The sequence below is a fragment of the Silene latifolia genome, chromosome 6, assembly GCF_048544455.1.
Source record: "Silene latifolia isolate original U9 population chromosome 6, ASM4854445v1, whole genome shotgun sequence".
Lineage (NCBI taxonomy): Eukaryota > Viridiplantae > Streptophyta > Magnoliopsida > Caryophyllales > Caryophyllaceae > Silene > Silene latifolia.
This window is the reverse complement of record NC_133531.1, coordinates 141251569-141261568: the sequence shown is the minus strand read 5'-3', so window position 1 is coordinate 141261568 and position 10000 is coordinate 141251569.

Sequence of the window (10000 nt, the reverse complement as noted above, 5' to 3'; positions counted from 1 at the left end):
CGTTAAAGCTCGTTATTTGAGGCTAAAATCGAACAGGTTAACTCCTGAAATGAGGTAGGACGCGTGATTGAAAAAGAGGGAGAAAAGAAACTGGGTCCAAGACCCTCCCGAACAGTGAAATTGAAGTGTATAATACACGTTTTTGAATTCGGGGTCCGGAAAAAAAATCTCCGGAAATCGCATAGAAAGTTTCCGGGGTCAAATAAAGCGGCCACGCAAAATTTGAGCACCAACGGAAGACATTTGGGGTGCTTGGTGGGCGAAAACCGGGGATTCGCGAAACTCGGATTATCGTGAAAAATGAGTTAAAGCTCGTTATTTGAGGCTGAAATCGAACAGGTTAACTCCTGAAATGAGGTAGGACGCGTGATTGAAAAAGAGGGAGAAAAAGAAACCGGGTCCGGGTCGACCCTCCCGAGCAGTTTGAAATTGAAGTGTATAATACACGTTTTTTCGGGATTAGGGGTCCCGAAAAAAAATCTCCGGAAATCGCATAGAAAGTTCCCGGGGTCAAATAAAGCGTCCACGCAAAATTTGAGCACCAACGGAAGACATTTGGGGGTGCTTGGTGGGCTAAAACCGGGATTCGCGAAACTCGGATTATCGTGAAAAATGAGTTAAAGCTCGTTATTTGAGGCTGAAATCGAAAAGGTTAACTCCTGAAATGAGGTAGGACGCGTGATTGAAAAAGAGGGAGAAAAAGAAACCGGGTCCGTACGACCTCCCGAACAGTGAAATTGAAGTGTATAATACACGTTTTTCGGGATTCGGGGTCGAAAAAAAATCTCCGGAAATCGCATAGAAAGTTCACGGGGTCAAATAAAGCGGCCACGCAAAATTTGAGCACCAACGAAGACATTTGGGGGTGCTTGGGAAACCCGATTTGTCGAAACCAACAATTGCTAGGAATCATCGATCAATGAGAGAAGAAGGCGTCGGTACCAAATGTCGGGAATGAGCGTGCCATGGCTAGGCCATGGGGTACAAGTGCCGAGAATAACAAAAAATGATAAGGCATAGTCACCCAAGTGACTTGAATGGCTAGGCCATATGCGGCAAATGCCTAGGCCACGGCCACCATGACCGGGCATTGCCTTGGCCATGAGCAGCAATGGCTAGGCCATGTGCGGCAAATGCCTAGGCCACGGGCACAATGACCGAGCATTGCCTTGGCCATGTGCGGCAAATGCCTAGGCCACGGGCACAATGACCGAGCATTGCCTTGGCCATGTGCGGCAAATGCCTAGGCCACGGGCACAATGACCGAGCATTGCCTTGGCCATGTGCGGCAAATGCCTAGGCCACGGGCACAATGACCGAGCATTGCCTTGGCCATGTGCGGCAATTGCCTAGGCCACGGCTACAATGACCGATCATTGCCTAGGCCATGAGCAGCAAGTGCCTAGGCCATGTGCGGCAATTGCCTAGGCCACGGCTACAATGACCGATCATTGCCTAGGCCATGAGCAGCAAGTGCCTAGGCCATGTGCGACAATTGCCTAGGCCACGGGCACAATGACCGAGCACTGCCTAGGCCATGTGCGGCAATTGCCTATGCCACGGGCACAATGACCGATCACTGCCTAGGCCATGTGCGGCAAATGCCTAGGCCATGTGCAGCAAGTGCCTAGCCATGACCGAGCAATGGCCTAGCCATGTGCGAGCAAGTGCCTAGCGATGACCGAGCAATGCCTAGGCTATGGGCACCAATGACCGAGCAATGCCTATGCCATGGGCACCAATGACCGAGCAATGCCTAGCCATGGCCGAGCAATGCCTATGCCATGGGCACCAATGACCGAGCAATGCCTAGCCATGGCCGAGCAATGCTTATGCCATGGGCACCAATGACCGAGCAATGCCTAGCCATGGCAAATGCCTAGGCCATGGGCACCAATGGCCGAGCAATGCCTAGGCCATGGGCACCAATGGCCGAGCATGCCTAGGCCATGGGCACCAATGGCCATGCCTGGCCATGGGCACCAATGGCCGAGCAATGCCTAGGCCATGGGCACCAATGGCCGAGCAATGCCTAGCCATGGGCACCAATGACCGAGCAATGCCTAGCCATGGCCGCGCAATGCCTAGCCATGGCCGAGCAATGCCTAGGCCATGGGCACCAATGGCCGAGCAATGCCTAGGCCATGGGCACCAATGGCCGAGCAATGCCTAGGCCATGGGCACCAATGGCCGAGCAATGCCTAGGCCATGGGCACCAATGACCGAGCAATGCCTATGCCATGGGCACCAATGACCGAGCAATGCCTATGCCATGGGCACCAATGACCGAGCAATGCCTAGCCATGGCCGAGCAATGCCTAGGCCATGGGCACCAATGGCCGAGCAATGCCTATGCCATGGGCACCAATGACCGAGCAATGCCTAGCCATGGCCGAGCAATGCCTAGGCCATGGGCACCAATGGCCGAGCAATGCCTAGGCCATGGGCACCAATGGCCGAGCACGCCTAGGCCATGGGCACCAATGGCCGAGCAATGCCTAGGCCATGGGCACCAATGGCCGAGCAATGCCTAATGGGCACCAATGGCCGAGCAATGCCTAGGGCCATGGGCAATGCCAGCCATGGCCGAGCAATGCCTAGGCCATGGGCACCAATGGCCGAGCACGCCTAGGCCATGGGCACCAATGGCCGAGCACGCCTAGGCCATGGGCACCAATGGCCGAGCAATGCCTAGGCCATGGGCACCAATGGCCGAGCACGCCTAGGCCATGGGCACCAATGGCCGAGCACGCCTAGGCCATGGGCACCAATGGCCGAGCACTTCCGTTGAATAGCCATGCCTAGGCATTTTGAGGTTATTTGCCTAGGCCATGGGCGTGAAATGCCAAGGCCATGGGGCATTTTGAGGTTAGTTGCCCAGGCCATGGGCGTGAAATGCCTAGGCCAAGGGGCATTTTGAGGTTAGCTACCTAGGCCATGGTGTCACGTACTTTCTTTTGGAAGAGGAATACGTGCGCCACTCGTGCTTCACTTGGCTTGGTGCGAGTCAGGCCTTTGGAATGATATCACTTGAGAATATTTGAGAGAGATTTGCAAAGTACAAGAGTTGCAGCGGAAAGATTGGATATTATTAATAATAAAGAGAGTTTGTACAATGCTTGAATGCGGAAATAAAGATTACAATGTGTTTGCTAAATGATTACAAAGTTGTAGATTGAATGCAAATTGAATGAATGAAAAGTGAGGCCTAATGCCCTATTTATAAATGCCCAAAAGGGTTGGTGTGAAGGGTGCGATGCTCGCTCCTCTTGGTAAAGGGTGTGAACAAGGGGATAGGAATCTCCTTGTTCCCCTTCAAATAGGCGTCCAAGTGAAAGGGATGGAGTGAAGGGGTGCGACCTTCACTCCTCTTGAGAATTTGGCGGCAAAGATGAACCATCACGACCCTTGGAGTGTGGCGCCAAAAGGCGAAAGGGAACCATTCGTTCCTCTTGAGAATGTGGCGCCTAAATGGATAGGGTAAGGGGGGTGTATTTGTGTGTGAGAGAGGAAAAGGATAAGGATGGTAAGGGGAATGTATATGCTTCTCTCTCACAAGGGAATATTCCTTTAAGGATAAGGATAAGGATAAGGATAAGGATGGAAGTAGGGGATGTATGTGGACAAGGGGTTTGGTACATGTCCCTTGGTCACATGTTTTGGTCATCTTGTATCCTTTTAGCATAGTTAGACTTGTGGACTCCGTAGTAGCTTGCCCGACTAATCTTAACCGAGAGTAAGTTGAGTGAGCTTGAGTGAGCTTGAGTGAGCTTGAGTGAGCTAGTTGTGAGCTGGAGTGAGCTGATCCGGAGTTGATATATGGTATGTGAGTTGTCATGCGTGTCTTTATTGGGTCACGGGGCATAAAGTAGGCGTCCCGTGACATTCTCCCCCACTTGAACGGTTGACGTCCCCGTCAACTCCAACAAGTCGTGCTATGGTGCGGGAGAGGTTGACCTTTTGAGGTAGTCGTCGATCATCTTGCGGAATTGCCAAAGGTCGGCCTCTTTCTCCCAGGAATCGTTGCTTTGGCGGAAGTCCCTTCCATCTATGAAAAACTCTTTGTATGGTGTTCGGCCGAACTTTTCCTTGATGTCGCGTCCGATAGTATTTCGGCAACTTCCCCGTCGAATGAAGTGATGACGGCTGTGGGTGCTCGTTGTGACTCACCTCGGGAAGCATCCTCTGTGTCGGCATGGTAAGGTTTGAGCCGACTAACGTGAAAAACTTGGAGTTCTTGGGTGTATTTTAAGTCTTGGGGGCAGATCGAGTCGGTAGGAAACGTGTCCGACCTTCTTGACGATTGGGAAGGGCCCCTCGTACTTCCTTATGAGTCCTTTGTGCACTTTTCGGAAGGCCCGAAATTGTTCTGGAAGGAGTTTCACCATGACGAGGTCGCCAATATTGAATTCAATATCCCCGCGGTTCTTGTCGCCCATTTCTTCATCTTTTTGGATGCTCGGTCTAGGTATGTCCTGCTAATATCGAGTTGTTCGCGCCATCCTCGGGCCATCCTAAATGCGGCGGGGCTTTGTCCGTGTATCCCGTTGTCATGGCCGAGGTGTGATAGGTTGTTGGCGAGGACGGTCTCGAATGGGCTCTTTCCTGTTGATTCCCCCATTTTTGTAGGTTGAAAGAGAATTGAGCGATGTCCATTAACTTCGCCCGATCGGTTTGGTTAGCGCTCACGAAGTGACGTAAGTATAGTTCCAAAAGTGCATTTACTCTCTCGATCATCCATCGGTTTGAGGATGCCAGCTTGTTGAGAAGTGTAGTTTTGACCCCATCAATTTAAATAATTCCGTCCGAACTTGGCAAGAAGCGGGGTCTCGATCACCGATGATACTTCGAGGTACGCCCCAATATTTGACTACGTCGAATACCAACCGCGCGGCTTCTTCTCCAAACATGCAATTCTTAGGAGCAGGAATGAAGGTCTTTATTTGGAAAATCGGTCCACCACGACGAGAATGGACCCGTACCCATCTGATTTGGGTAGCGCTGATATGAAATCCATGGAGATGCTTTCCCACGGTCGTTCGGGTATAGGTAATGGTTGTAACAACCCAGTGGTTGTCTCTTCGTTCGGTTTTGTCTTGATCCGCAAACGTCGAGCACGTACGCACGTAACTTTCAATATCGTCGTGCATTTGCGGCCGATAATATGCTTGTTCCACTAGGGCGGTGGTACGTTGCATGCCTGGATGGCCTGCCCATAGTGAGTCATGACATTCCTTCATGATCTCTCTTCTTAAGTTGTTCCATTTGGGAACGTAAACACGCCTTCCCGTGGTGTAGAGGATTTCGTCCTCGACCCAGAATCGGCGAGTTTTCCCCTCCCTCGCCATCTGAAATAGGTGTTTAGCCAACCGATCGTTCAGTCCTTCCTTGATGTGGGATAGTAGATCATTCATAACCCCGCATAAGGCGTTCAACACGGCCTTGCGACTCGAGCATCTGCGACATTATTCTTCGACCCGGTTTGTATTGCATCTCATAGTCGAATAGAGCTAAAAAGTCTTGCCATCGCGCATTTGGGAGTGATTTTCTTCCTGTTACGGAAGTAGGTAGTGGCTATGTTGTCGCTTTTATGATGAACTTACTTCCTAGCAGGTAGTGTCTCCATAATCGTAGGCAATGTATAATGGCCGTCATTTCCTTGTCGTGAACCGGATATCGCCGTTCGTCTCGATAATTTCCGTGATTCATAGGCCACGGGGTGGTCATTTTGAATGAGGACTCCTCCAATGGCGAAGTCCGAGGCATCGGTGTGGATTTCGAATGGTTGGGTGTAATCGGGGAGTGCCGACGGGCTCCTCTCACGGCCCGTTTTCAATGCTTCGAAAGCTTGGGTGCACTCATCACTCCAAGTCCATGAAGACTTCTTTTTGAGTAAGTCGGTCGGGCGTGGCTTTCGAAAGTATCCCATAATAAATCTTCGATAATAGTTGGCAAGTCCGAGGAATGATCGTAATTCCGAGACGTGCTTGGGAATGGGCCACTCGTTAATGGCCCGTATTTTGTCGTGCTCCATCATAATGATACCGTCCTTCACACGGTGTCCGAGAAATGATACCTCCGGTTGGGCAAATGAGCATTTCTCCAATTTCACATATAGTTGGTTTTCCCTTAAAACCTGAAACACTTGGCTAAGATGACGGATGTGCTCTTCGATGGTGGTGCTATAAACGACGATATCGTCGAGGTACACGACCACAAACTTATCGAGGAATGGGTGAAAAATTTTGTTCATTAAGGTGCGAGAAGTGGCGGGGGCATTAGTCAGACCAAATGGCATGACTAAAAATTCATATGAACCATAGCGGGTTACGCAGGTGGTTTTTGCTTCGTCCCCTTTCGCGATCCGCACTTGCCAATATCCTGAACGCAAGTCTAATTTGGAGAAGAACTTGCCATTTCCTAATCTATCAAATAGGTCTGCCACCAATGGGATTGGATATTTGTTCTTGACGGTGGCTTTGTTCAAAGCTCGATAATCTATACACATCCGAAGGGATCCATCGTGTTTCTTTTGGAATAGCACCGGTGCTCCATATGGTGCTTTGGAGGGCCGAATGAATCCGGCATCCAATAATTCTTTTAGTTGTTTCCGAAGTTCTTCTAACTCCGGTGGTGCCATGCGATAAGGGCCCAAGGCAGGCGGCCTTGTCCCTGGTTCCAATACAATTTCGTGGTCGACTTCGCGTCTTGGTGGTAACCTCTTTGGGAGTTCGGGGGCATTACATCCTTAAATTGGGTCAACAACACATTGAATCTCGGCGGGGATGGCGGGCGGCTTTCCCCTACTGTCTTCGACTAGTAAAGCCAAGTACGTTTGTTGGCCAAGTCGTAACCCTTTTTCCACTTGTATTGCGGACAAGGTTTTGATGTCCGTATTTGTCCTGGCCGGCAGGAGGGGTATCCGTCTTTGGCCCTCAATGGTTACGGATCCGTCCTTTTGAAAGGTAACAGCTCAATCGCCTTAATGAACTCCAACCCTAAGACGGAGGAGTAATCATCCATTGTTACCACGGTGAAATCGGATTTTCCTTTCCAATCTCCAACGCGGATTGGCACTTCACGAATTCCATGGATGGGTATGGACAATGAGTTTACCGCCTTCGTGGTTCCCCACTTCCGTTTGTACTTGATACCCAGCCTCACGGCTTCCTTCTTGGTCATGAAGTTGTGTGATGCCCCACTATCAAGCAAATGAGATAGTGGGTAGGTCATTTACCCTTGTTTCAACGAATATCAAATCGTTGTCCTTGGTAGGCGTGTGGCCTCTTTGATGAGTTTGCTGTTTGTGTCCCTTGACGCCTCGGCGTACTCCAGACTTCTTGTCTGGCTCCTTGGATATGTTGTTGAGCAATCGAATGGACCCTACGCGTGGATTCGATTTCGGCCCCATCCGTAGTTGGGTATGCCTTGATCATGGCGTTCAACCCTCGTTTGTCCGGCACGCCCGAGGACATGCGGTCCTTCGCATAAGTAACACTTTGGTTGTGTCTTTCTTTTGTTGGACTTTTCTCTGGACTTGCTCCTTGGACGATCCTTAGAATCATATGGAGTCCTGTCACTTGTTGGTTGTGAACGGTCTGAGGTATATCTCCCTCCGCCGTGTCCCTTGTAATTCTTCGAGAAACCCTTGCTTGGTTCACTCGAATTTTCATATAATGATTCGGCAACCGCAATAGCGTCACTAAGAGTCTTCACACTCCTGCGCTTAATTTCTGCTTCGACCCATCGTTGAAGACCATCCTTGAAATAGAGAAGAGAAAGTGATTCGGGCATACCGTCGATCTGAAGTAGGAGAGTAGTGAATTGCTTGATATACTCCCGAATAGATCCTGATTGTTTCAAATTTCTGAGTTTCCTTGAGGCGAGTTCTCCGGCATTTTCGGGGTAGAATTGTTTCTTGAAATCTGCCTTGAACTCGTCCCATGTATCTATGGTACATGCGCCCCTTTTGATGTCGGTTTCTCTTCTTCTCCACCATAGGATTGCATCTTCGGTTAGGTACGAAGTTGCGGTGCTTATTTTCATTTGGTCGTCCACTACGAGGACGTTCTGAAAGTAGCGTTCCATATACCAAAAAAAATTGTCGATTTTTTTTGGAGTCTCTTTCGCCACTATACGTGGGTGGCGCAGGATTTTGATCTTGGGTTTGTTGTTCCCGCCCCCTTCCCACTTTGTTCTTCATAATTGCTTGATTTGGGAGACAACTTTGGTTCGTAAATCATCAATAACCCTATTTTGCAAATCTTTTGGCCTTCTCTGTGATTGTGTTAATTGTTGCCTAGGCCAAGGGGCATTTTGAGGTTAGTTGCCTAGGCCAAGGGGCATTTTGAGGTTAGTTGCCTAGGCCATGGGCGTGCATTGCCTTTTGAGGTTAGTTGCCAGGCCAAGGGGCATTTTGGGCGCCTTATAAAGCCATGTTTACCGAGCAACGAAGCTTGAAACGCTAATTTAGGAGGTTTCTAAGGTAATTATACGATTGGGTGACCACGAGTCGTAAAGGACAACCAACCGAAAGTCATCCCGACTCGGTTACCTCGATCGCTCCTTAGCACAAGCTATGAAAGGCTATACCTCAACTACCGATACGGCATCCCGGGTAACCGTGCCCAAATACTTCCTAGAGTTGTTGGGGACGGTCATAGGGTAATTTTAACAAGGAACGGACACTAGATGCTTGGTTGGTCCCATACGACGCACCACACGCACACACACACCCACCCTAAGCCGGACGGCACCGTGAGCATTTTTCCACTCGGGACATATTTGCCCGAGCATCGAAGCCTACAAATGCTCAAAACCATTGGTAGTGTGATATTAAGGTGCAAGGTGGGTGGAAAATGAGGTGGAGGATGCCCAAAGTGCCCAACACAACCCACACAAAGGGCACACCCAACACGCATAGAGACACCGCTCGCCCCGACGCGGTTTCCGAGACCGAAACGAGTCCGAATAATTTTTTTCTTGAGCCTAAAACCAACTACTCCAAGTTAGCTACCCAAAAATGCAAGGTTTGCACAATATCATCCGTGGTTTGTCCCCCAAAGTCCCCCCACACCGAGATCTAGGCAGCAGCCGCGCCCGCAGAAAATGACCCGACTTCGGAGACCCATAACTCCCTCAAAAAAAATCCAAATGACGAAATTTTTTTTTCCAGCATCAAGTACTCCAAGTTAGCTTTCCAACCATATATCAAGCTCCAAAAACAAAGCTCATTTGGTCCTCCAAAACGGCGTTACAAAAACGTATCGCTATTCTGCACACCCAATGTTTCATGCTACAAGACCAAAACTATCCAAAAAGCCTCTATAGGGGGTAGTGAGGAGCTGGGCGGCTGGGCACCATGGTGCATGTTTGCGTATGAATAAGGACCCCTACTCCGAGGCGTGGGCATGGCAAGACCCTAAGATGAAAAAAAAAAATTTTTTTTTTTTTTTCCGCCATGCAAACCCGTCTCGGGGGCCCGTGAGGTGCACACGGGTTTCGGCATCGTTGGCTATAGCGGTTGGGCTAGGCATCATGGTGCATGTTGCCGTAGGCATAAGGACCCCTACTCCGAGGCGTGGGCATGGCAAGACCCTTCATCGAGAAAAAAAAATTCCGCCATGCATCCCGTCTCGGGGGCCCGTGAGAGGCACACGGGTTTTGGCATCGTTGGCCGCTATTGTGGCCATCGTGTAAGTCCGCACAACCCCGTGCCGTGGTAAATCACCATGACTCGGGGGAACTATCATAGACGAGATTGGGCATCGATTGCTTGAGTGACGGGTACACGAGGATGGCGTTCGAGTAAGACCCTTAGTCCGAGGCGTGGTGCATGGTGAAAAACATTTATTGTCCGTAAATTATTATTTTTTTTGAAAAAAATTATTCTACATCGGGTTTGGGCATCGATGCGCTGGAGTGACGGGTACACGGAGAAGGCCATCGAGTAAGACCCACTTTTTTTTTTTTTTTTTTTTAAAAAAAAATTATTTATTTC